Source organism: Equus asinus, chromosome 4 (assembly GCF_041296235.1).
Source record: "Equus asinus isolate D_3611 breed Donkey chromosome 4, EquAss-T2T_v2, whole genome shotgun sequence".
Taxonomy (NCBI): domain Eukaryota; kingdom Metazoa; phylum Chordata; class Mammalia; order Perissodactyla; family Equidae; genus Equus; species Equus asinus.
In genome coordinates, this window is record NC_091793.1 from 115,649,009 (window position 1) to 115,676,669 (window position 27,661).

Below are 27,661 nucleotides of genomic sequence, written 5' to 3' on the forward strand. Positions count from 1 at the left end.
GTTGTGTCCCAGACATTACACGTAACCAGAATTCCTCCCTCTAGTCTGCTCATAAGGAGAGCATCTAAAGGTTCTTTTTATTTTTTTATTTTTTTAAAGTATTATAAAAATAAAACATAAGCAGGTGCCGGCCCCGTGCCTAAGTGGTTAAGTTCATGCACTCCGCTTCAGTGGCCCAGGGTTTCACTGGTTTGGATCCTGGGTGCCGACCTAGCACTGCTCGTCAGGTCATGCTGAGGGAGCATCCCACATGGCAGAGCCAGAAGAACCTACAACTAGAATATATAACTATGTACTGAGGGGCTTTGGGGAGAAGAAGATGAAGAAGGAAAAAAAAAAAGACTGGCAACAGATGTTAGCTCAGGTGCCAATCTTGAAAAAAAAAAAAATAATAAATAAATAAAACGTAAGCAGTAAAGCAAATCATTATCTCAGACCTCAATCTGAAATCCTTGGTCTTGGCTGTTTTTAGTTTAAAAGCTTGAGAATTTTAAACAGAGCAAAAATGGACTTTGCAAAATTTCAGGAGACAGTATTACAAAAGTAAAGATCCAAGGGCATCCTCAACCCCAGTCAACCTGAACTGGTTTATTCTAGATTTAAACTATGCCCTTGAACAATCCAGACTTCCATTTGACCTAGCGTTCAGTGGTGAAAGTACAGAGGTGATTATGTACAATCAATAACTTCCCTATCTCATCTGTCAACCAGAATAAATAGCTAAAACTGATAAATTGATAAAGTGCCTTTTTTTTATGGAAGAGTTAATAACTTACTCTAAAGTAGACTTTAATTACTGGATCTTGCCAACAACCGACATATGAATTAATTATCTTAAATCACTGCCAAATTTAATCTCCATACAAGTTTAAAGGAGAACTTCATGGCACTCAAGCCTAGAGGAAATATTAATGATATAAATGGTAGAACACAATTAAATCTATTATTCATCAGTGTAAATGGAAACAAAATAAAGTGAGCAATAAAAAAGGCCTAGAATTGGAGCTAAATGGGTTTGTAAAAAACCATCTCAACCCAAAACATGTTCTCAGCGGAAGCCCTCGTCTCATTTGAGGAAATAAGCCTTGTGCCTCACTTGTGAGATTAGAGTCTCATGTTTTATTTCTTTCTACATGTGGAAGTGGGGTAAAGAGAACTTTTAGCCAAGAAATACATCCTAGGCCCAAACACTAGGGAGATGATCCATCTCCACGAATTTTACAAAAAGTTAATATAACTCTTCAGGATAAAAGAAAAGAAATGAGGACAAAAAGGGGAAATTAGAACACATACCCAGAGATTAAGGACATCCTTTGTGTGTCCTCAGTGTCCCGGTTTACTTAGATTTCTGTTTCCTGTCTGGGTGATATAGCGTTAAAGGGAAAGAACGCAAGCAGAATTTTCTAAATGGCTCTAGGGGAACAAAATAATTGTAAAAGTACCTTCTATTCCGAAGTTTTTGATTTAAGAGTCATAGGAACCTGAGATGTGACAAATTACTTACCCCTTTAGAAAAGAAATTATAGATGTCAGAAAAGAGGTGTTTTTAAGAACTCATACACCATCACACTTATGGTCAATTGATTTTTGACAGGGGTTCCAAGATAATCCAATGGGGAAAGAATAACCTTTTCAACAAATGGTTTGGGACAACTGGACATCACATGCAAAAAGATAAAGTTGGACTTTTACCTCACAGCAAATGCAGAAATGAACACAAAATGGAACAAAGACCTAAATATAAGAGCTAAAATTATAAAACTTTGGAAGAAGACATAGGCATAAATCTTTGTGACCTTAGATTAGTCAGCAGTTGCTTGGACATGACACCAAAAGCACAAGCAACAAAAGAAAACACAGATAAATTTGACTTCATCAAAATTAAAAACTATTATGCTTCAAAGGACACCAGCAAGAAACCTATGCAATGGGAGAAACTAATTTCAAACCATGTATCTAATATGAGATTTGTTTCTAGAATACATAAAGGGCTGGCCCCATGGCCTAGTGGTTAACTTGGCCACGCTCCACTTTGGCAGTCCGGGTTTGGTTCCCAGGCAGAGAACTATACTACTCGTCAGCGGCCACACTGTGGTGGTAGCCCACATACAAAATAGAGGAAGACTGGCAATAGATGTTAGCTCAGGGTGAATCTTCCTCAGCAAAAAAAAAAAAAAAAAAGAAGAAGAAGCCGCAGCAGAAGAAGGAGAAGAAGAAGAAGAATACATAGAAAACGTTTACAACTCAATAATGAAAAGACAAACAAGCCAATTTAAAAATGGGTAAAGGATTTAAACAGACTTTTCTCCAAAGAAGATATACAAATGGCCAATCAGCACATGAAAAGATGTCAATATCATAAACTTTCAGGAAAATGGCAATCAAAATCAATGAGATACTACTTCATACCCACCTGGATGGCTAGAATAAAAAAGGCAGATAACAACAAGTGTTGATGAGGAAGTGGAGAAATTGGAACCGTCATTCCTTGCTAGGTGGAATGTAAAATAGTGCAGCCATTTAGGAAAACAGTCTGGCAGTTTCTCAAAAGGCTAAACACAGAGTTACCATATGATCCAGCAATTCCCTTTTTAGGTATATAACCCAAGATAAATGAAAACATACATCCACACAAAAACTTGCATACAAATGTTCACAGCAGCATTATTCATAATACCTAAAAAGTGAAAACAGGCCAAATTCTATCAACTGATGAATAGATAAATAAAATGTGTTTTACCCATACAACAGAAGGTTATTCGACAAGAAAAAGAAATTACTGGTACATGCTAAAACATGGATGAACCTTGAAAACATTATGCTGAGTGAAAGAAGCCAGTCTTGAAGGACCACATATTTTATGATTCCATTTATATGTAATACTGGCTATAGGTATATTATAGAGATAGAAAATAGATTAGTGGTTGCCTAGGGCTGGGGCGTGGGATATTAGGGGAAAGCTGGGAGTGACTGCTAATCAGTATACAGTTTCTTTTGGGAGTAATGAAAATGTGCTAAAATTGTGGTGATGATCGCACAAACCTGTGAATATACTAAAAACCACTGAATTTTATACTTTAAGTGAGTAAACTGTGTATGATTTATATTTCAGTAAAGCTGCTTATTAAAAACAAATGTAGAAGAGACATCCAATAGAAGCATTTAAGATCCAGTGCATGATTCTCTATGCTTTCTCTTTCTCTCTCAAGACAATCACAGATGCACATATTGATAGGAAGCTGCTATAAGTTCAAAGCAGCTTAAATACTGAGAGAGCATATGAAAAAAACTGTTTTGGAGATTCACCCAGGCCCACAGCTGACTTTGAGTAAAAGAGAAATAAAATTTTGTGTGTTTAATAGTAATAAAAAAACCCCCACCTCATTCAGATTTTAGTGCTGAAAGAGGGTGATAGTTCATCTAGTCCAGGGTTTCTTAACTCCTTAGTATTACCGACATTTTGGGTTAGAATTCTTTGCTGTGGGGGCTGTCCTATGCATAGTAGGATGCTTAGCAGAATCTCCGGTCTCCTCAGTTGTGACAACCAAAAATGTCTCTAGACATTGCCAAATGTTCCTTGGGGGTGCAAAATCTCCACTCCCCCTGCCTGTTGAGAGGCAGTGATTTAGTCTAACTTCTTCCAAACAGTGTTCCTTAGAATATTAGTTTTGCCCATTGCTGCAAAAGGAAAGGGTTCCACAGCTCAGTAATTTTGTAAAATGGTATGCTAAATGAATTCTCCTCTCCCCTTCCCTCCCCGCCGCCCCTCCCCTCCCCCCCCCCCCCCCCCCCCCCCCCCGCAAACACTTTACAGCAGTAGAAGCTCTGGAACAGAAAAGTGAAATGACTTGCCTTGTATCACTTAAGCAACAATCTCATTACAGCTCTGAGTCAAGAACTTGGGTCTTCTCAAGCCTACATCAATGTTCTCTTCTGACTCTTTTAGAAACGGAGCCTCCCACCTCGCAACGTGATATCCATCAATCAGACTTTGAGATTTGTTGGCAGAATGTATCCTGCTATTGGAAGGGTCTTAGCAAAGACTCTCCCAAGAGGTCATCTCCCATTCTGAGATTCAAGATGTAGTAGAGAGCTTGTCAAGGTGCAAGTGGAATGGAATGAGAATAGTGGGCCATGTCAGGCAATCCAGAGGCTATCTCCCCTCCCTTCTCTATAGTATAATGACTAAACATTCCAGCTTTACCTGATTCTACTCCTTTAATTAAGATCTGATAATGAAGGAATGAAGATATAATGCATGGATTTGCAGGACAGCCCTCAAATCTAGCATCAGTCAGACTGAATCTATCAGTAAGCGTCTGGAACATACGAAAAAGATGTGATAACATCTTCAAGATTGAGATGGATGTACTGAAGATATGTTCCAATGTTTATTTATTTGATGGGGCTTATTCACAAGCCCCAGCTGTGTACCTTGAATGTCACAGTAGGTTAAGAGGTTTTTTTAAGAAAATTCAGCTTAGGGCCAGCCCCGTGGTCGAGTGGTTAAGTTCGTGTGCTCCACTTTGGCAGCCCAGGGCTTCGCCGGTTCAGATCCTGGGCGCAGACATGGCACCACTCATCAAGCCATGCTGAGGCGGCACGCCACATGCCACAACTAGAAGGACCCACAACTAATAACACACAACTATGTACCGGGGGGCTTTGGGGAGAAAGAGGAAAAATAAAATCTTAAAAAAAAAAAGAAAATTCAGCTTAAATACGGAAATTAATAAAAAAGGGAAACACACTCTACCAAATAACATCAAACTATATCAAAAATCAGGAAAAGGTCTTAGGCTACCAAAACTTTTTAGAAATCCCAATAGAACTTTTAACGAATTTTTATTTTTTGCCATCTTGGGATACAATTTGGACCTAACTATATGTTAAATAAACTTAGAATAATAATTTTGAAGAGTTATTCTTCACAACAGGTAAATAACACATTGCAGGATCCAGGACTGCTCCTAACATTTGTGGGACCAAGGGCAAGAGTACAAACGGAGGCCTGTATTCCATGTGCCTAACTATGTAAAAGTTATAAATCAAATATGTTCTATTTCCTAACTTGATAACTCTATCTTTCTAATGACCTGAAGGCCAAACTTGAATGTGTAATTCTTAGACTCCTTGGAGTTCTGCGCAGGGACATGGAGGCATGGGGAGAGTTGGACCCCAGGCTGAAGTTGTCTCCCTTGTCTTCTCATTCCTGGCTCTGGCTGAGAAGGGCCTCTCAGGCACGAGTGTTAACATCCCAGGCCACACATCCATGCTCTGTGCCCATCCCTGAGGCTCCCCTTGGCCTCCTTGAGGCTGAGGAATGCATCTACCAACGGCATGGTCTGCCCTTGGGAGGATGAGACTGAGAAGGAGTGTAGGCAGGCCTTTGAAAGTGGGCCTGGAGCATTTGGGCAAGGAATTCTGAAGTGGTCCAAGGTATCTAGAGTGTGGTCTAGAAGGGATCAGTGTGGGTTCTGAATGGGTGCATCCCCGTGGCCCCACAGTCTCCTCACCTTGTGGGGAGGGACACAGACAGGGAGGTCAGAGCAGGGCCCTCTAAAAGCTGTAACAGCAGGAGTCCTACATTCTGGAATGTGATAATTAGTCTAAGACACAGAATTATGGCACATACCTCAGGCCTGCTTCAGCAGGAGGAGGGAGGCCAGATCAAGCTTGTCCAGACAGGGAAGATAGATCATGCCTCACCTGCCCTGGAGGGTTCACAGGAGTTTATCAATTCTTGGCAAAGCAGAACAGCCCAACCTGGGAGAGTCTGCCCAGCTCTGAATGCTAGTTTAGTTAATGATTTAAAGGGGCATTCACCTTTTCACTTTATGAAGAAAATATCTGGAAGATTCTGGTGTAATTTTTATCAAGGCCACTGAACTTTTCTGTTTGTCCTCCTCATTGTGACCCCTGCTCCTTCACCCACTGCTGTTCTCATGGTGCCAAGGACCCAGCAGCCCTCGCTTGCCTTCCGCAGCCTTTTACCAGTGCTGACAGTTTCAGCAACAATCCTGATAGGTGCCCTCATCCCCATGGTCCTTCATCCATTCCTTCCTCCTAATCCCCACTCCTGAATGAAACCCACCATGTGCTTTCTGTTTCTGCTCCAAAGCAGAAGATACTGATGGAGAAAATTTAACTATCTGATGCAAACTTATGTCAGCTGACTGGCTCCAGCTGAGCTCTCAGTACTACTAACAGGCAATTCTCTGATTTTCCAGTCAAGGTAGGTGTGTTCCTACCACATTCCCCACAGCTCCTTTTCTAAATCTTTCCTACTTCCCTCACACCCCAACCCTGCCTGCTGCATATCGCTTTCCCATCTTGCTTAACGGAAGAAATCAAGATTCTACAATGTGAACACCCTCTTTCTGTTTCTTCTTTACTAAGAAATATTTAAACAAGACATTTCCTCTTCTCCTTCCCTCTTGTTTCAGAGGAATAAGGGAATCCTCTCCTTTCTAGGGTTTGTTTTCCTCTTAGGTCCTGTAGTCCATGGCTTCCCACTCCCTGCAAACACTGCATCTGGCATGACCCTTCTCTGTACTACATCTTCTGTTTCTTAGTATGCTAGTTTTCTTACTTGGTTTTCACTACATCAAAACATCCAGTTTATTGACCCCTCTTGTACTCTCTCTCATGCCAATCTATCAGCACCATCCTGGCTCAGTTTTATAACTATTGAGCTTAGATGCCATTGTCCATTACTTTGAACACTTTTTCATAGCATCATCAATCTCCTTACCCCTTGATCCTTCTGCCCTATCTTTCCAGAAAATCCCATGTCTTGGATCAATTCACCACCCATGTTCTCCCATTTCTCCCACCACCCATTTCTTGGGATATTACCATTAATAACCCAAGTTATTAAAGAAAATCACACAATTATGTGGACTAGTGCCAATACCAATTTTGGTCTCTAACCTTAGTTAGAGTCTCAAGAGGTAATAATCCTTATACTCATCCTTCCTAAGCTAATATCTGACTTGCATATTCAATTTCTTCTTCACTAATTCATTTATTTCTTACTTGACAAATCTTTATTGAGCACCTACCATGTGTCGAGCACATGTAGGTGTTGGAGGGTGAACAGGGATCAAGACAGACACAGTCTTGCCTTAAAAGCATTTATACTCTACTGGGAGAGAGATAAATTAAAAAAATTAAAACACGATAAGTGCTATGACATTAAAAGGTTATGGGAGTGCATAGAAGGGACACATGAAAGTCAGGGGTAGGAGGGAAGTCAAATAGGACTTCCCTGGGGAGGTGGAATTTAATCTGAAACCTGAGGAATATGCAGGAATTAGACACGTATAGGGAAAAGTTGGAGAAAATCTAGGAATGTAAGAAAGTCCAGAGGTAAGAGAGGGCATGGTGAGCCCATGGAACTGAAAGAAGAGGGAAAATTGTGGGTAATGAGGTGGGAGAGGTAAACTGGGGACAGATCTTAACTTTTAAGTCAAGTTTAAAAGTTTACACTTTATCCTAAGGGCAATGAGAAGCTACGGACCAGCTTTAAGCAGGTGAATGATCTGATTTATGATTGTGAAAGAGCATGTGACAGGATGATATGTGAAGTATTAATGGAATGTACTCTCTTTACTCAGCTCTCTCCTTGGGCTCTGGGCTGTCAACTTGCACCCTGTGACCCCCACCAACACACACACACACACACACACACACACACACACCACCACCAGATTCTTTTGTCAGTAGAGTGGAAAGCATGTTAATTATTGTAGAGATAGTCTGCTGCTGAGGAGACCCAGACTCTACATTACAAAATTCACATACAAAGGGCTCTGCACTTTTAGTCAGAGATCAAAACAATGAGATTAAACAATTCACACAAATGTGTAAACGTGAATTGATTTTTCCCCTCTGTGCTGGGAGAGGAGAAGAAATGACCTGACTTGGAAGGAGATGTGCTGGACAAAATGAAGAGATGTTCCTGGATTGCTTGCTGGGGTTGTGGCTGCCCGTCTGTGAGATGAAGCTACATGGGACCTGCATGTGTACCCAGCCAGCCTAGGACCACGCATCAGAGCCAGCAGGGTCCAAAAACCTAGAGGGCACACTGGGCAGTACCTGTGCCCAGAGGATGGACAACAATGGCATTAGCAGCTCCCATCAGCATTAGGACCACCCCAGATGAGACTAGATGGAGAGCTCCCACTCCATCACAACATGCAGCCAATCATACATGGACCTCCACATTCTTCTCCACTTCCCTTGGGCAGCCAGTCCAAGGAGACCCAAGCAAGGGGCAAGAAGAGGGGAAGGAATTTCTGAAATCAAATTCTGAACTGAAATACTTACGTAATCTCAGTTTCAGACAAATCACTGAATTCACTTGAGAGAATCTAAATTAAGCTGTCTGGCAGGAAAAAGGCTGGAGGCTCAGATTCAGACATTTAATTTACTCTAGGAGAAGATGTTTCAGTTTTGTGTACCTGAGTGTTTGGGGACTCTTGTATCTGTGAGATTCTTTGTTTGTTACAATCACATGGCTACTGTATGGGAAACGGTTTGAAAGGAAGAATGGAAACAGGGAGAGCAGTGGTTTAGGTAAGGCTTGATGGTGGCAGAGAGGAAGGAGATAAGTAAGCAAAAGGATAGGAGAAACAGAATCAAGAGTTCATGGTACTACACGGAAATTGAAATATAATGTATACCTGAAATTTGCATAATGTTATAAACCAGTCACCTCAATAAAAAATTCATTAAAAAAAAAGAGTTCATGGTGTTGCATTGGACATGAGAGGTGGTAAAAACAAAGCAGTCAAGGATGATACACAAGTTTCTGGTTGCATCAATGAGTCCATGGTGGTGCTTGCCACTCATAGGGGAAATTCAGGAAGAGGTAAAGGTTTGAAGAGGAAATGAGTGCAGTTTAAGTTTGAGATGCCCATGGAACCTACAGGTGGTGCAGACTAGAAGATAGCTATCTGGGTCTGAAGCTCAAGAGAAAGGTCTGGGCTAGAGAGAGATGTCTGGGAGCATGTAGATGGTGTCATAGACACACAGGAAAGAGAAGTTACCAAGAAGGAGGACAAGGCAAATGCTTCATAAGGTCAAATAAAGACAGAAGTGAAAAGTGTCCCTTGAATTTAGCTACAGAGAGATCACTGGTTACCTTGGAGAAAGCAATTTCAGAGAGTGAGTGGGAGGTGGGAAAGTTGAAGCGGTGAGCAGAGACAAGTTTTCCAAGTTTAGCTGGCAAAGGAAGAGAGGGCTGTAGATGGAGGGGAATGCAGCTTTTTTTTCTTTTTTCTTTCTTTTTTTTTGGTGAGGAAGATTGGCCCTAAGGTAACATCTGTGCCAATCTTCCCCTATTTTGTATGTGGCATGCTGCTACAGCACGGCTTGACAAGTGGTGTGTAGGTCTGTGTCCAAGACCTGAACCTGAGAACCCCGTGCTGCCGAGGCGGAGTGTGAGAACTTAACCACCATGCCACCAGGCCAGCCCCAAAATGTGTTCTTTTTAACTTGAGAAGGAAGGAGCCAGCAGAGAGGAAGAGCTTGACTATATAAATAAAGTGAGAAAGAATAACTGAGAGTGAGGTCAACGAAAAGTCAGGAGGAGATGGAATCCAGAGGCTGGGCCAAGAGATCGGCCTTTGATGGGAGAGGGAACATCTTTTATACTAAGAGGCAAAGTTGAGGAAAGAGGTGAGGAAGGTGAAGATGCACGTAAGTTTACAGGTTGGCGCGGAAAAGGAGGCTGCCTGCAACTCATAGCTTCTACCACCCCTCCCCTCACCCCAATAAGTGGGAAATAAAATCACCTCTAGAGAATGGTAAAGAAGGCAAGTATGGAGGTTTGGAAAGAGAGAAGAATTCTTGAAATAGCCGCTCTGGAGACTCAGAAAGAAAGCAAGCAGGTCAGGGGAATATGGTAGGATTGCAGAAGCAATGAAGATCCATTTGAGGTTGCTGAGCATGAATTTAGGGCAGCACAGTCTGTGTGACCACGGTTTTCTCCAGCAGTGTCCAGCAGCCCAGGGAAAGGAATGGCCAAATCAGACAAGTAGATTCAAGGTACATGTTTCCAAGTTTTGTCAGGCAGACGAAACAGAAGAGTAATGGACAATGGAGTTGAGGACACGGGCCAGAGGCCAACATTACAAAGCACGGAATCCTTCCTGGGTAGAGAAGGAAAAGGAGACAGCAAATGGAGGATAGATAAGGAGACAGAAGAAAACAGAAAGACTAGAGGTCTTAACAAGTTTGGAAAATTGATAGAGTGAAAATAACCAAATGAGAAGAACTAGAATAGAAAGCTATGGGTTCAAAGGTGCTGTGGTTTCTGGATGATAAAGCCTGGGGGTGGCCGTGGGATTGGGTGATTGAAACAGAATGGAGAAGGTAATTAGAGATGAAATCAAGGAACTGAGAGGTCATGTATGCCTCATGACATACCAAATGTGCCAGATTATTGGCAGAATTTGGAATGAAAAGGAATACTGTGGGCCCATTGCCAATGTCTTCAATAAACAAAGGGCATTACCGGGCAATCAGTAGATGAAAGCTGGGGTAGAGAGTGTGACATAATGGCTATGTAGCCAGGGTTTCAGACAGCAGAGAACTGAGACCCATGGAAATGGCAGTGTGTGACAGAAAGTGCCTGACCCAGCAGCCTCCAATTGTGAGGGCTGCCGAGGAAACAGTGTGCTTACAGGGAAAGCCAGTTTCTTAGAGCTAGAAAGCTAAAGAATGTTCAGTGAAGAGGCTGGGGGTATCAGGGACTTTGTTGATGATGGAATGGGATTCTGGAGGTTACAGAGGAAAAGTTTAGGAGGAAAGGGAGGCATGGGAGGCTTAGTAAGTCTGGGGATGAGTGTTCATAAGGGGATAACTCATTGAAAGCACTTCCCTCTTGGGCACGCATCAAGGATATCAAGGGTCTGAGACACGGTGGGTTTGGCAGCTGCGTACATGCAGGAGAATTAAGTGGTCAGGTCTCTCAGGATTCAGCTTTGTCCTGGTTGTGTCATACCTCCAAGACTCCTGGGTCTCTGGAAGGAGTGAGATGAGTCTTGACTCCAGGGAAAAGCTCAGAGCTGAGTGCTGCTGGCCTGCAGCTCTGGATGGTGTGGGATGGTATAGCCCCTGAGATACATGCAGGCCGGTGGCTGGGTGACACTCATTATCCCAGCTTCCTTCACTCCCTCATATTCTGCACTATCTCAGTGCCTCTTGGCCTCTTCATTTTAGGGCTTGGTTTTGTCTCTAAACTTAGAGCCCAGGGAAAAGCATTCAGTGACTTTAGAGCACCGGAAGTTGTTTTCGGAAAAGCAGATAGCCTGACTCACCAAAGAATTAACTAATTTCAACCCAAGGAATATCAAAAGGTACTCCTTCAAGGAAAGATGTAGTGTTTAGAGTAATTTCCTGGAATGTTTGATTTCATTTAAAAAAGAGAGAGAGAAAGAGAATTTAAAAAGAACTCTGATACATTGCAAACTGATTTTTTCTTAAATATGAACCACAATCCACTTGGCCTCAGGCTGGTTTATATTGTACTATATTTATTTTTACTCCCCATGGTGAGCGTTTTTGTTTGTTTAAAAGGCACAGGTCACATTTTAGCTTTTGTCCAGTTCATTACACATGAACAACTTAGTTTTCTTTGGAGTACTCGTAAGCTCTTGAAATGCCATACATTGAAGGGGCCAGCTTCCCTATGTTCTCCCTGTCAGCAGATTTTGTTGTGAACATCTTGCTAGTTAGACCCCATTTTACTGTTTAACAAAGATATTCAATGATACCATGAAAAATAAGGTTTTAAAAAATCCTTAGTGGAGATTTGACGTAAAGTATAAAGATCTTCTAAGTCTGCTCCACTCCGTTTTTCTTGCATTATTAATTTCACAGTAAGTTGCATGCTTTTAATGAAGTGTTACCTTCATGCTAACTTCCTCAGCTTCAGTGCAGCATCTGGTGACATGGTGCGATCACTTTACAGCAGGTTCAAAGCATCAGTTGACAAAAGGGTTAGTAAATAGCATCGTTATATATCTTAAATGAATCTAATATTTATAGCAAACCAGGTGCCTTGGAGTTTGGCTGTATCAGATGCCCAGCGTAATGATGCAAATAACCATGCTAAGTGGCACTCTGCACAACATAGGAACATTGATGACATTATCTTTAAGATACAGAAAACACAACTAGCATGGGAGAGCTGCTGCTAAGTTGTCAGTTTCCTCATTCACTGATACCAGTTTGTCATTAATTCTTTCCATCCCCGTATAACCGATTAAATCTATTTGAGACGATTAAGTGCCAGTCATCATACCTTAGGTTCTGTTTTTTTCTAAAAAAAAGAAGGGTGAGTTGGGGGCGGGCTGTTGATAGCTGTTTGCTGTTGTTGACGGTGGCCCACTCCAAGGTTTTCTGGCATTTTTCCATCTGTGCTGCCATCTAGAGAGGAGAATTAGAAACACGCAAAAATAAACTGGAAGCTCCAAGATGGAGTTAAAGGAAAATGGATACTGTATATCGATTTGAAGAAAACTGTAAGAAACATCAGTGAGATTTGGCTGTGATAATTTTACATTTTTTCCCCTTTCTCTCTGTCCCTCCCGGATACAAAACAGGATTTGGATATCTGTTTATCAGTTTTTATGACAACATTCCAGGTGTTGCTGGGGAGCCATCTCCTGGATTCAAACTGACCTCTTCTTACATAAGTAAAATTCAATTGTGTTAATTTTCTGGGACCTTCAAAGTGGTGCCATTTTACCATAGTTAAAACATTGCTGGAAATTACCACATTCTCATTCCTGCAGGATTTGGAGATGAAATCGCAGAGTTTTTTTTGTGAGTTAACACGATAAAGAGATCCTTTGAACACAGCGGGGCAGTTTCCCAAGTCAGTGTGTTCCATAGAACCCACTAGTTCTGCAGGATGTTTATAGGTGAAACTTTGGTCAAATAAATTTGGGGAGTGCAAGGTAAAACAGTTTTAAGCAGTTTCCTTCATTCTAGGCAGGACTTCTGATAGCCTTTAATTTACCAATGTACACTGTGAACTTGCAAGAGAAGAAAATGCTGGGCAAAGTTTCCCAAACTTATTTGACCTTGAAAACCTGGGCTTTCATAGGACTGGTGTGTGGAGCAATCTTTAGGAACTATTACAACAAAGAAAGGATGTTGGCCTGCTGTATGCACACCTTGTGCAAACATACCAGTCCTCCCTGCAGCTGCCCTATTCCTTCGCTCTGTGTCTAAGTATTTTTGAAGCTTTGCTTTGGTTTGAGTAGAGATTGGGGAATTTAACTACTTTTTTTTTTCTAACAGGAATGTTATAGGAGTAGGATTTGATAATTGCTAATTCCAGGTAAAACAAAATAAGTTTACCTATAACTTAGGTTGGATTTTCTCTCTCAGCTTACATGTCAAATAACACATAATAAGCTGGTTTTCTCACTTAGTACACATTTAGCATGCTCTAACTCTATGCAAGGTACCACTGGGTCCGGAGAACTGCGAGAGCTGAGTGAAACATGATTCTTGCCTTTGTCAAACCATTAAATAGACGGAGTGATAAGTTTAGATACAATTTACTAAAAGATCCCTTCTATAGATAAACAATGGTCATAGCAAATTTATTTATCACAACTGAAATAACAGGGCTTTGTTTCTGTGGAGCAAGGCCATGTTTACCCATGGAAGAAAATAGCCTTAAAGAAGTGCTGTTGTAGTAGCATCCATTGTTAGAGGATTTGACCTTATTTTTTAAAAATTAAGATGTCAATGGCCATGAATATTTTTCTGTATCAGTTCTGGAAAATGACATTCTTGGTGAAACTAAGTGAACAATATTAATGCTTCTCCTTTGATAATTTTTTTTTTGCACTTTAGGGAAAGGAATATGTATATATAATTCATGCTTTTGACTCAAGAAGTAATGTCTCTGTTTAGGTATTAATAAGAATAATGATAAAACATCATCCCTCACAAGGGATGCATATTATTTTCATTTTATAGAAGCAACTGGGGCTCAGAGAAGCGAATCAGTTTGTCTAATAGCTTGTAAATGGTGGGGTTGGGATTCAATTCCGGTCCCGTCTAGCCCCAAATCCTTATTATTTATTTCCCTTATGGTGGAGCAGAGAAATTTTAGAAAATGTTTGCATACTCCCTGATTTCCATAACCTAAAAATATGACTTGCCAAAGTGAAATGGGAAAAACAGTTTACCTGGGATTTAGAGAATTACATACACACGCAAAAAGGAGATTGTAAATTTTATGAGAGCAGAAATCATGGGACCATTGTCTGTTCTCTTTACCATACTAAACCCAGTGCTTAGGACATGCCTGGCATGTAGGTCCTCAATAAAGATTTGCTCAATGAAGTACGCACAAATGATAATGTTTGGGATTAGGTGGTGAGCACACACAAACACCTTCAATATCCTATTGTCTTTTTTTGCAATAGAATTCACAGTTATGTAGCTATGTAGTCTTCTTTCTTCATGAAATGGCATGAACCTGGTCAAGGGCAATTTCCACATTTGCAGATGTATTTTCCAGTCAAATCTCAGTAATTAATTAATCACATTGTGAGTCAATTTGTGGATGACTGAGAACCTTTCCTGGACGGTTGTTTGGTCATTCTCTAACAAATTCATTCCTAGAGAATGGATAAAAGAAGTAGGCTTGAAAGAAAACTAGACTTGAAGGCAAAGACTAAATATTTTTTATATTTGTATTCTGAGTATCCTACTTCATTGACAGGTGCACAGTACGTGTTAAAAAAGAAGGAAGGAGGACAGAAAGTGGCGAAAAAAGGAAGAAAAACGAGAGTTAGAAATTTTGGATTTTAGCCTTGAGTCGGCTATGTGAACTTGGGCCAATCATTTCTGCTTCTTGTTCCTCAGTTTCCTCATGTGGAAGCCAGAGATGTTGGTCACTAAAACCCCTCCAGATTCTAATTGCCTGTGGAAGAGACTGGGGTCATTCTTGGTGTAAACAGGACCATGTTTCTTTGTGTCCACTAGAGGGAACTGTAGTACTAGGGCAGTGTCCACCGTCCTCCAATTTATCCAAATCTGCTGATTATTTTTTCCTGAATTTACTCCCCTGAAAAACACACCTTACTTTTAACTTTCAAATTCAAATTTATACTACAAAATATAAGATTTAATTCAGTAATGGAAGCTGGCTAAACCTAGGAAGAATTTAGCTCAATGATTCATATAGCTTAGTAGGGAAATTAGAATCATAGTTATTTGCATAGTAAAGTTACAAAATGTTAAGATTCTGCTTGAGCCAAAAGGAGGGCCTTGAAACTGTTTTATTTATTTATTTATTTAATTTAAAAAAAATTTTTGGTGAGGAAGATTGGCCCTGGGCTAACATCTGTTGCCAATCTTCCTCTTTTTAGCTTGAGGAAGATTGTTGCTGAGCTAACATCTATGGCAATCCTCCTCTATTTTGTATGTAGGATGCTGCCACAGTGTGGTGTGATGAGTGGTGCATAGGTCTGCACCCGGGATCCAAACTTGTGAACCACGGGCTGCCGAAGTGGAGCGTGTGAACTTAACCACTAATGGGCTGGCCCCCAAAACTCTTTTAAAAGAAAATAAAATGGAACAATTTCTATCTACCCTAACAACAAAAACATAAACGTAAGAAGTGTGCCAAATCTACGTGAAGACAACTATATAACTACCCAGGAATACAAAAGACTTAAATAGAGAGATATACCATGTTCTTGGATAAGAAGACTCAACATTATAAACATTTTAAATTATTCCCCAAATGTATGCATAAATATAATACAATTCCAATCAAAATCCCAATGGGATATTCTTGGAAACTAGATAAAAGAATTCTGAAATTCATTGAGAAAAGTTAAGCTGAGAAGAGTCAAGAAAATTTTTTTTAATATTTTGAGGGGGATGGGGATTTGAATTATCAGATTTTAAAAGAAATTATAAAATGGCCCAAATTAAAACAGTATCATGGTGGCAACGAAATAAACAGACCAATAAAACAGAATAGCAAGTCCAGAAACAAACCCAGGTATGGTGGTTTGACTGTGCATGTGTGCACGCGTGTGTGTGTGTGTGTGTGTTTTGCTTACCTAGCATTCCAACAATTTTCCGACTATGGAAACTGAAGAAGGGCAGATCTTCCCTCTTCTAGACAGCAAGGGCCTGAGCATATGACTGAGGTTTGTTCAGTGGGATTCTGACATTGAATCCAGAAGGAGTGATGCAAAGGTGCAGGGACCAGAAAGTTATTTACGGAGAGAGTGAGGATGTCAATAATCCAGGAGAAGAGAAGGTCTGGTGATGGCAGTGTCCCTGGCAGCATGCTGCCTAGACTCTTCTTATAACAGCTCTTGGCCAAGTTCTGGCAGCATTCTAACCAGACTGTTCCTACAGAGGTCCTTGGCTGAAGCTTTTGTTGCCAGCCTCTTTTGGCTCCTATTTGTTTCCTGAGCCTGGTTTTCAACTTTCCCATAGATTTTGTGAGCTACTTGGTAGCCTTGAACAAATTCCATTCTGTTTAAGCTACCTACAGTTGGTTGCTAATGCTTGCAACCATGAATCCTGACTTGTACTGGTAATGGGGAGTTGGTTACAAAAAACAGACTCTTAGGGAAATGAGGAGACTAGTTATCCAGACTCATTATGTTTAAAGATAATAAAAATCCAATTAATATTCAGAGATGGGATGCTGGAAGCCTATGGAACAGGCTTCCATAGGTGAAACAGTTGAAGAAATGAATGCCTGTGAATGTTAGGTCTAAGGTGGGCATTGAAGACAAGACTGTGGAGGACCTAACTGTTGATGCCATAGAACAGCATGAAGAGTAGGAGGAATGCAAGAGCTGTGTGCTGAGGTTAGCTATTTCAGTTGAAGAAATTGAAAAGTGGAAATCTCCAGATTCTCATTTTAAAACATGTAATGAAACCCACAATGAATTTGTTAAAATCAACTCTCATAACCCTAGGGTTGAGGTAACTATAAGCTAATATTTGTTCTTGCTGATTGCTGACTTGCAAATCAGTTGAATTCACCTCCTTACCTGGGGTCTTATATGAACATATGTTAAGATGCTGATGCAGAAAGAGTTACATTTTTAAAATGAAAATGCTATACAGGAGAGAATTTGGAGAATCCAGAGAACTTCCACCACCAAACTCCACTGAGCCTCCCTTGCCAGCTAAAGCAGTATCTCCCTCTGCCTGTGAGGCTGTTTCTCCTCTGCCTGAAGATACTGAAGAGCTCTAGTTTAAGGGAGTTGCCTTATAAGAGGAGGCCAGTTCTCTTACGCCCTTCTCTCATCCTGCACTATCTCCAGATCTTTAGTTAGAGTCAAATTCTAGTATGCTTCAAGAGGCCAATTACAAAGTGAAATTCAGGAAGAGACGGCTCAAGCACCAAAGGAGTTAAAGAACTTTGCTCATTAATCTGTGGAATTTGGGTTAGAATAGATTTTAAAAATGTTGAATGAAGAAGAGGAGGACACAATTTTAGACTGGGCTGATTTTGCAAACACGGTTCACAAGAGATTCTGAATTAACTGTTCTAGAGGAGAGGCTGAGGATAATTCTGTTTGTTCTGCTAAAGGTTGATTGAAATCTGGACACAATGGTGACCTATGCAAAATGAAGTTGAGATGCAAATCTCTTTGGTAAAATGCAAAAGAACAAATTAAAAAAATTCAGGGGACAGAAATGCTGGAGTAGATTTATCATTTCTGACCCAACCACCTACCTCAACTGTATCTTTCAAAAAGGTCCAGAAGACATTCTTACAAAGGCCTTGAGAAACAAATTTATAAGGAGAGGGTGAGCATCTTTGAAAGTGCTTTGGAGAATGTTTTCTGTAGACCAGGGATGATGGTGAAAGTGGCTAGAGTTGAATCTGGCTTACAGAGTTACAAGAGATAGGAGGATTCCAGAATGGCATGGTTCAAGTAGCAGCACTTAACATTCGCATGTGGCTAACTTGAAAAGGTCAGTGTGAAAATCAGGATTGTCTGACCCATAGGTATTTCGAGGTGACTAGCTGGTCATGGAGTCCCTAGGACTGAAATGGATGGGCATCCCACTAAGGTCCTACTTGATTTATATATCAAAGAAGTAAACAAACAAAAAACCTTCAGGTCTGGAAAAGAGATACATTATCCAATTTCCAGATATGAATGAGTTGTCAGACACAGTTTAAGGAAATCTGGGTACTCTTGAGGAAGTGCCTACTTGAATCTTCCTTCTGTCATGCAAAGGGACACGAGGCCATTTATTGGGATAATTGTGAACGATGAAGCAGAAATAGTTTGCTTTCATCTGGTATGGACAATAGTATAGCTTCACCTTCTTGTCACAGGATTATATCACCTTTCAGGCTCTGGGCCACAATTAAGCAGAAAGCTTGCTTATTTCCTCATTCTAGGACATCACATGGACTCACTAGATTGTTAGTACTAGGCAAACAGGGACAAAAGTGTAAAAAGTATTATAGATTTTTGAAACCTTCAAAAAAACGTGAGATCTAGAGAGTGGAAATTTTTCAAGGGTCCGGTATATAGAATATATTTAGCTTTGATTTTAAAGTGAGGGATGAACCATTGTACTTGAAACCTTTGTGATTTTAGAACTTTGTTACTGGGTCCAAGTGGAACATCTAACCCTGGGACACAAAGTGACTGCAATCTTAATTGCTCACGACGATCCAGGTGTTAAGACTCCCAGCTCAAGTTGAAAGGTAAACATAGAACTAGGCCTGGACAGGCCCTGAAGGCAAGAAAGTTTAATCAGCAAGTTGCTCATATTCTCCCGTTGCCTACTCCTGTCAGACTGCTGTCCCTCTCTAATTTACATATATTGCCTCATGGAGTATTCACTATGGCCAATTAATTTAGGAGGAAAAATTAAAACCCTGGATTACAGATGTCTCTTACTGGCTTGAAGTAGATAGCTCGAGCATTTTCAGGTCACTCAGATACCAGAAAGACAAGAGAAAAGGGCAATCCTCACAATGGGCAGAACTTGAAATAACACACCACTTTGTTCTGTTTGCCTGGAGTCAGCAGTGGCTAATGGTTTGGTAACTTGACCAGCAACTTGGGACAAGTAAGATTTGTGACAAGGAAGTTGGAGAAAAAGCTAGGGGAAAGGACCTTGAAATGGGCCAGAAGATGCGAATATTATATCCCATATTGTTGAAAAGAAAAGCGAAGATGATTAAATTCCCTCATTATAATCTTTAAAATTTTAATTAGCTTTGGTGCTTATATTGAAAATTAATACATAAAACAGATAAACTTGATCCTGAAGTGGTTGAATCTGGTGGGGTGTGTGTGTGTGTGTGTGTGTAGGTGTGTAGCAAAAATCTCACTTATTTTCTCCTCTCTTCCCTTGTCCCTAGGGTCCCCAGAGTATGGTTAGAAAGCTACCAATCTAGTCCATCCTCACTTTAAAGATGAGAAAATGTGCAAAGAATTGACTTGACTTGTCCCAGGCCATACAGTTAGTGGCATAGCCAGGATAAAAAATCAAGTCTGCCTCTTAAACTAGTGCTATCTCTGGAATAGCACATTACTTCTGTAACTGGGAATAAATTCCATATAATGGCAATTGGACTCTTCCCTGTTATCTAATCCATAACTCATCATGACAGAAAAGTACCAGCATTGTCCATTCTTCAAAACATGGAAAACAGAATGGCAGGGGTAGACACTAGAATAAAAATGATTAAATATTTGAATGCTTTTTTTTTTTTTTTTGAGGAAGACTGGCCCTGAGCTAACATCTGTGCCCATCTTCCTCTACTTTATATGTGGGATGCCTGCCATAGCATGGCTTGCCAAGCGGTGCCGTGTCTGCACCCGGGATCCGAACCCGCGAACCCCAGTCTGCCAAAGTGGAACGTCCAAACTTAACCACTGCGCCACCAGGCTGGCCCCTGAATGCATATTTTTAATTTGCATCATATAAACTTTTCCCCTCAGACTTGGAATGGCCTTCCAGCAATATGCTAAGCACATTGTACTAACTGTGTAATTTAAGGAAAAGGCAGCTTAAGTTTTTGAAAGATGTTGTATCCAGCTGTGACCCTTCCTTACCTAAGGCTGCACAGTCCAATATGGTAGTCACTAGCCACATGTGGCAACTGAGCACTTGAAATTTAGTTCATCTGAATGGAGATGTGCTGTAAGTCTAAAATACACACCAGATTTTGAAGACTTAGTATGAAAAAAGAAAGTAACATTTCATCAGTGTTTTAAAAATATTGATTGCATGTTAAAGTGATAGTTTGGAAAATTTTGGTTAAATAAAATATATTATTTAAATTAATTTCACATTTCTTTTGACTTTCTTAATGTGGACTAAAAAATTTAAAATTACATATGTAGTTTGCTTTATATTTCTCTTGATCAGAGCTAAAATAAGGAAACTAAACCAAACCAAATGGAATTTGACTAATGTTTCCCACAGCTCATTAGAGTTGTCAGAACTACAAAGTTGTCAGTTACTTCACAAGTCTACGAACTGCTGAGATTTTACTTTTGGAAAAATCACCATACGCAAATTGGAATTTTGCACTTTTCAAAAAATGTTGAAATGGCAGTGAGCAACTTGGGACTGTGTCTAATTCTGTTTTTAACACAGAACAAGTTACACTGTTAGGATTTGATAATTTTGCTTTGTAAATCTGGTGGACAAGAGCTCTTTAGTTCTCCAGGGAATGTATAGTGAAAATGGGCCTTTTGGTCAATTGCTTTGAATGTAGAAATAATTTACTTTGAAAATCTGAGCTTCATGGGGCCAGCCTGGTGGCACAGTGGTTAAGTGCACACGTTCCGCTTCAGCGGCCTGGGGTTCACCAGTTCAGATCCCCAGTGACGAGATGGCACCGCTTGGCCTGCCATGCTGTGGTAGGCATCCCACATATAAAGTAGAGGAAGATGGGTATGGATGTTAGCACAGGGCCAGCCTTCCTCAGCAAAAAAGAGGAGGATTGGCAGCAGTTAGCTCAGGGCTAATCTTCCTCATAAACAAAAAAAAAAAATCTGAGCTTCATATTACTTTATCACTTTCTTTTAAATTTTATTTCAATATAAGGCTTTTTTTTTTCCTGCTTTTCCTCCCCCAATCCCCCCAGTACATAGTTGTATATTTTAGCTGTGGGTGCTTCCAGTTGTGGCATGTGGGATGCCGCCTCAGCATGGCCTGAGGAGCGGCACCATGTCCACGCCCAGGATCCGAACCAGCGAAATCCTGGGCCTCCAAAGCACAGTGTGGGGAACCTAACCACTTGGCCATGGGGCCGGCCCCACACTATACAGTTTTAATTCCTCTACCTTTAATCATGAAGGCAGAGGAAAGCAGAGTAGACAATGAGTTGATGGTATTCTTTTTTTTTTAAAGATTTTATTTTTCCTTTTTCTCCCCAAAGCCCCCCGGTACACAGTTGCATATTTTTAGTTGTGGGTCCTTCCAGCTGTGGCATGTGGGATGCCGCCCCAGCATGGCCTGATGAGTGGTGCCATATCTGCACCCAGGATCTGAACTGGCAAAATCCTGGGCCACAGACGCGGACTGCCCACTTGACCACTCGGCCACGGGGCGACCACTGATGGTATTCTTGATGATGCATGATATACAAAATTTTAGGTTGGCTATAATTATTCTTTTAATTATAATTATTCTTTTATCTAAATCAAAGGCGTCTACCAGGCCAATACACACCAGCATGACACAACCACAGTTAATGCCTTCCTCGTCAGATATCAAGTAGGAATCCTAAGTTTCCAGAGTTTAATTATTTCCTTGGCCTCCTACATTGTGTAGGAATTCCAAAAAAGTACAAACAACCTGCCACGACATATTAGGGCTGTCTTTGAAATGACAGAGACTGTGCGTGCCACGTGGGGACATAGCACCATACCTGCTAAAATGGATCATAAAGGTGATGCTCAGTTAGATTGGTGTCTTTTTCTCAAATCTGTTCCTCGTCCTTCTCCTGTGTTGATGGTATTGCCATCTATTCACAGTCGCTTTATATTTCCTCACTTTCATTCTCCGTGTTCCAAGTGGTCAGTAAGTAGTGCCAAGCCTACCTTTGAAATGTTGCTTGAATCCTTTCTTCTCCCAACCATTTTCAGGGTAACTTTCCTCAGTGAGTCCCTCATCAATGAATTTGGCCTCAGACATAAGGAAGAGTCTTTAAGTGATTAGATTTCCAGAATGAGGACTTACTAAACTGTTTCCAACTTTTCCCCATTTTATTTGAAGTTCTGCATTGCCACCAGAATTACCTATCCAATTTGGACAGCGATAACAAAGTGGAGTAATGTATGTCAAGGCTTCTCTTTTTTTTTTTTAAGATTTTATTTTTTCCTTTTTCTCCCCAAAGCCCCCCGGTACATAGTTGTATATTCTTCGTTGTGGGTCCCTCTAGTTGTGGCATGTGGGATGCTGCCTCAGCGTGGTTTGATGAGCAGTGCCATGTCCGCGCCCAGGATTCGAACCAACGAAACACTGGCCCCTTGCAGCGGAGCACGTGAACTTAACCACTGGGGCACGGGGCCAGCCCCTGTCAAGGCTTCTAAAGTGGGGTTTATGCACGTACAACACGTCTCTGCCCAGATGGATTGTAACTTTTGAACAATGCTTCACTGTTGTCATCTTGACCTCCTTTCAAGAAATATGCTTACTCCCATAGATAAAATCTTTTTGCCTTAGAGACGGCCTTAGCAATCAATCACATATAGGCAAGAAGTAAAAGTTGTTGCCAGCACCAGTCACAAATTTTGCAAAACAACTTGGGTAATTTATCTCTTTTTGCCTTTATAAACCCTTGCCTCCTTTGTCTTCCGTGGAGCACATTTTACTTTTCTGCCTGAATCTGTGTCTCCTGAATTGCAATTCTAATTGCCCAAATAAATATCTGCTGTTTAAGGTGTAGCAGATTTTTCCTCAGTTGACACCAAACAGCCTAAGGATCCAAACATATCACTTCCCTGCTTGAAAACTTTTCAATTGGATCCCCACTTCCTACAAGATAACGTCCAAACTCCTTAACATGACATTTAAGGCCCTATGTGTTCTAATTTCAATTTACCTTTCCAGACTTACGTTCTTCTTCACCCACCATATCCTAGACTATGAAAATCTAAGTTTAAAAAAATCATGTAATCAAAAATCCATTAAGATTCTGAATTTTTTTATTGCTTATAGTGGGGGAACTGAGAAGATTTACGTATGGTATAATAAAACAGACATTACTCAAATATAAATCTATTACTTACGGAAAATATATTCTGTGTATTTCCTTTTGTTAATGAAGTAGGGATTCTTTTGACAGCAAGTGACAGAAATCTAATTGGAATTAGCTTTGGCAAAAATTAGAAATTATTGGCTTATGGATCCCAAGGAAGAGTTAAAAACAAACCTAAGAGATGGCCAGCCTGCAGCTGGGCCTCAGGGACAAATGCAGGAACTTCACTGACATTAAAATTCCGTTTGACAGTTGGCTCGGCTCCTCTCTGCATGTCAGCTTCATCTGCTCTCACTGCAGACAGGACTTTCCCGCAAAGAAGAAAACATGGACACCAATAGCTCTTTGGGTCACTGTCCTTTAACGACAATGTTAAACGACTCTCTTGATTCCAGTATGAAAAATCCAGAGGAATGCCTCTGATTCTACTGGCTTGGGCCAGGTGCCTCTCCCTGGACCCATCAAGTGTGACCAGGAGAGTGGGGTCATGTAAGTAGAGAAAAGTTCTGCCTATAGCCATGTGGATGGGAGCAGGAGAGGCGGAGACCAGTTCTCAGGAAAGAGAGCTCCTGGGGAAGGCAGTACCACTGACATCCATTACAGTAAGTAATTCTTAAGTAATTTTAGTGGAACTCAAGTAAAACAGCTGAAAATTGTATAATTAATTATATTTAACTTCCATTATAGTTACTAATTGATCTCAGCCTGCTAACACTGCAGCTGGCCCCGTGATAATAGATTTTTAGGCCTGCTTGGCCTACAAGTTTGTGCTCGTAATTCGCTTATTCTACCTAAGGTTTTCTTGTTTGTTTTGTTTTAGGGATGTAATCATATTAGTTTCAAATATTGTTAATTTTATATCCTAAGAGTCATAACTCATATTTCAGTTTTGTTGCTTATTAGCCCAAATTCTAGAATCATGTAAAATAATCATTTGTATTATAGTTAAATTTTCAGATATACATATAAATAAAGCCTAATAGGGTAACGAAGCAGGAAAACGTATATCAATTGAGTGACTCTGTAGGTTCCTGTTCGAGCTAGAAGGAAACTCAAAGATACCAAGGCTTGAAACCAGCCAGGATGCAGGGTATGGTATGCCCAGTTTTTAAAATGTTGGAACAATTCTATAGGGGTTGGTGAACTGCTGCTGCCCTGAGACATTGCCCTCCTTCCACCTCTCCACAGTCCAACAACTAAAGGGGCAGATGATGGCACAGTAGGGGCTGATTGGTTCCAACTGGTTGTTTAATATTTTGAGTTTCAGTGATATTAAAACACAGTAATTTGTGTAATTTGACCCCTAGTGGGATATACCCTTACGACAAAAAAAAAAAAAACCAAAACCCTGAAAAAAAAGCTTAGATTATTGTGCTAGTCTCTCTACTCTGTGCAAATATGAAGTTTTCCACAATAAAAAGTCAACAAATCAGTTAAATTTCTTTAATATCATCCCTGGAGGTCACGTAATTAAATTCCTTAATTTTACAGAAGGAAAAAATTGAGGTCTAAAGAATTCAGTCGGTGGAAAAAGTAAGGACTTTGAAATCTCACTTACTGTACTAGCTATGTGACCTGGGGCAAGTTACTTAACTTCGCTGAACTTCAGTTTAGTCACCTGTAAAATGAGGCTGAGAACACTTATCACGAAGGGTTTTGTCAGAATTAAAGGAAATCACACCTGTAAAGTGTCAGGCACAGAGAGCAGATGCTGATCGACAGAGAGTAGATTTCATAAGTGACAACTGTCACTATCATTATAACATCTAAGATCACAAAGCTTGTAGTGGCACAGCCAGATCTACAGAACAAGTTCCCTGATTGATGGTTCTGCCATATTATGTTATTTCTTCTGAGTCGTAGGCTTTTAATAAATACCAGTTGAACTGAAGAAAAAAAGAAACACCTGAATGGAAATTAATTGGCAATTGGCAAGAAGAGGTTTTATCTGAAAAAGATTTACTTCCCTAGATATCACATCTTTGATAATAGCAAAATCCAGTTTCTCATCTGACAGTCATGGCCTGACGGCATCCTTTCCCAAGTCCACACGTGGTTCTGTGAGGACAGGTTTATTTATTATTATTTTTTTGTGTAAGGAAGATTGGCCCTGAGCTAATATCTGTTGCCAATCTTCCTCTTTTTGCTTGAGGAAGATTGTCACTGAGCTAACGTCTGTGTCAATCTTCCTCTATTTTGTATGTGGGATGCCACCACAGCATGGCTGACGAGTGGCGCTAGGTTCACACCTGGCACCTGAACCCATGAACCCCAGGCTGCTGAAGCAGAGCCTGCGAACTTAACCACTACACCACCAGGCTGGCCCCCATGAGGATTAGTTTAAATAAAAGGAAGTTCCTTTAGCAGGCTTTCTATTTTAAAATCTATAACATGAAGCCTCACATGCAACGCAACTAACTATAGATAGTAACCTGATTTGCCCAAGTCACCCTCCTAGATAGGGGCAGAAATGGGATTAGAACCTAATTCCCAATTTCCAGGTCTATATGTTTACTTTCAGTGAATATATCACTTTAGATGTTTACACATTAGAGAGGATGATTTCCACTACAAAGCATAAAATGTGCATCGTCCTTCTTCTAAGAATTAACAATAGGGCATGTTCCATTTGTCAGCACATGGGCTATTTCTTTTCCTTCTTTTTTTGAGTTACCAGTTTAGCAGATGCCTGTGGCGTTTTAAACTTCTTATCATTTGATTTGAGGAAGAACTTTGGGCCTTTAAACATGCCTCATACCCAAAGTATGCATTTATTGGCATTATTTGTTTTTTTCTGTTTTTATAAGCCTCTCCTTTCTTCTTCTCCAGTAATCTTGGGAAGCTTTCATAGGAAGGGCAAAGAGAACAGGATGTCTCTGTTCTCTGTAGTTCTTTATGAAAGCGAAAGAGAATAAATGATGAAATTGATGAATGGAACTGAGAAGACTAAAGGACTTTGCCCCAGTCATTCTGGTATTATATTGGTGGGAAAATCAATTTAGTTTAATAAATACCTAACATTGTGTTAGATGCTGAGATACAAAGACGATTTAGGCACTATATTAGTTCAATGTACCTGCCCTCAGAAAGCACAGAGTTTAGGTTAGGTGGATGGGTATCAAAAGACTATAATAAAAAGCCAGAATATCACTGCTCCATGGGTGAAAATGAAATCCTTTGGCAAGAGAAGAGCAGGTCTGACAAGAATAGGCTTTCAGAGAGAAAGCGGCATGTGATGGGATCCTTGAGGGACCTGACTTCAGCTGACTGAGAATCAGAATTCAAGACTTGTCACCCAAAAGTGTTGGTGGTTTCAGTATAGAAAGGAAATGGGAAAGGACAGGGTGTATTCTGAGAACACTGATGTGGCTGCAACTGCCAGCTGCAATTCCATCTAAGAGTTCTTTCTCATCTTTTGGAAATAAAGTGTAAAATCACAGCGGATAAAAATAATCAAGCGAAATCAAAATTCAAAGAATAGCATACAGTAAGAACAGAATAGGTACTCTCTGCTCCAGAACCAGTGTATTGGGAGGGGCTGCGCGCATCTCTAGAACATGAGTGTGGCCATTCACTCAACAAATATTTAATGATTCCCCCCTTGTGCTGCGCACTGTGATCGATGCTGGAGATAGAGCAGTGAACAACACAGCCACGGTCTCTGACTTCACTAAATTTATATTCTGACTAGGGAGACAGTCTTTAAACAACAACTAATTATCTAATTGCAACTGTAATAAGCATTGTGAAGAAGTGCGAGATGCTAGGGAACTTCTGATGGGCGCTCTCACTTAGTCTGGCGTATTAGGGAATTTGTCCTTGAAGAAGTGACATTTGAGCTAAGCTCTGAAGGAAAACTAGGGGTGCAGGGGCTGGGGTTAGGGCTGAGGGCAGAGGGAAACAAGGCTGGTGGTAGCACCAGTGTGGGTGGCCCACAGAGTGAGAAGGTAAAGGAGGTGGAGGAAAGCTTCTTTGTGCATGGCCTTCTAGGCCCCACTCATGATGTGGGTCATTACCCTTGCACACCAGGAAGCGACACATTTTTGAAAGGTCATTCTAAGTGCAGAATGGAGAAAGGATCAAAATGAGACAAATATAGGTGTGGAAATGCCAGTCAGCAGGTTATTGAAGCCTGCCTAGAGTCTGGGCAAAGAAACGAGGGTGACTTGAACTAGGGTGGAGACAGAGCAGTGGAGAGAGTCCAGAAGAAAGGTTGGGAGAAGGAGGGCATGATCTGAAGTGAGAGCGTGGCTTAACCAGATCAGTGTGTGTTTGTATGTGTGTTCCATAGCAGTGAGAGGGATCCGATTATCTCTGTAAGCAGGGACCAGATTTTATATTAACTATTCTGCACTGTTTTTAGTTACGTTCTCTTTTCCTTCATGCCAGAATCCTCACCCT

General features: G+C 40.7%; 1 protein-coding gene across 2 annotated transcripts in view; it reads right to left on the reverse strand.

Moving 5' to 3' along the window:
- Positions 1-27,661, reverse strand: part of NFE2L2 (NFE2 like bZIP transcription factor 2) — a 137,202-nt gene that overhangs the window by 82,905 nt on the left and 26,636 nt on the right. For both annotated transcript variants that reach the window (XM_070508161.1, XM_070508162.1), the window contains one exon: positions 12,314-12,438. The gene's annotated coding sequence lies outside the window, so the exon portion shown is untranslated. The remainder of the gene's footprint in view (positions 1-12,313; positions 12,439-27,661) is intronic.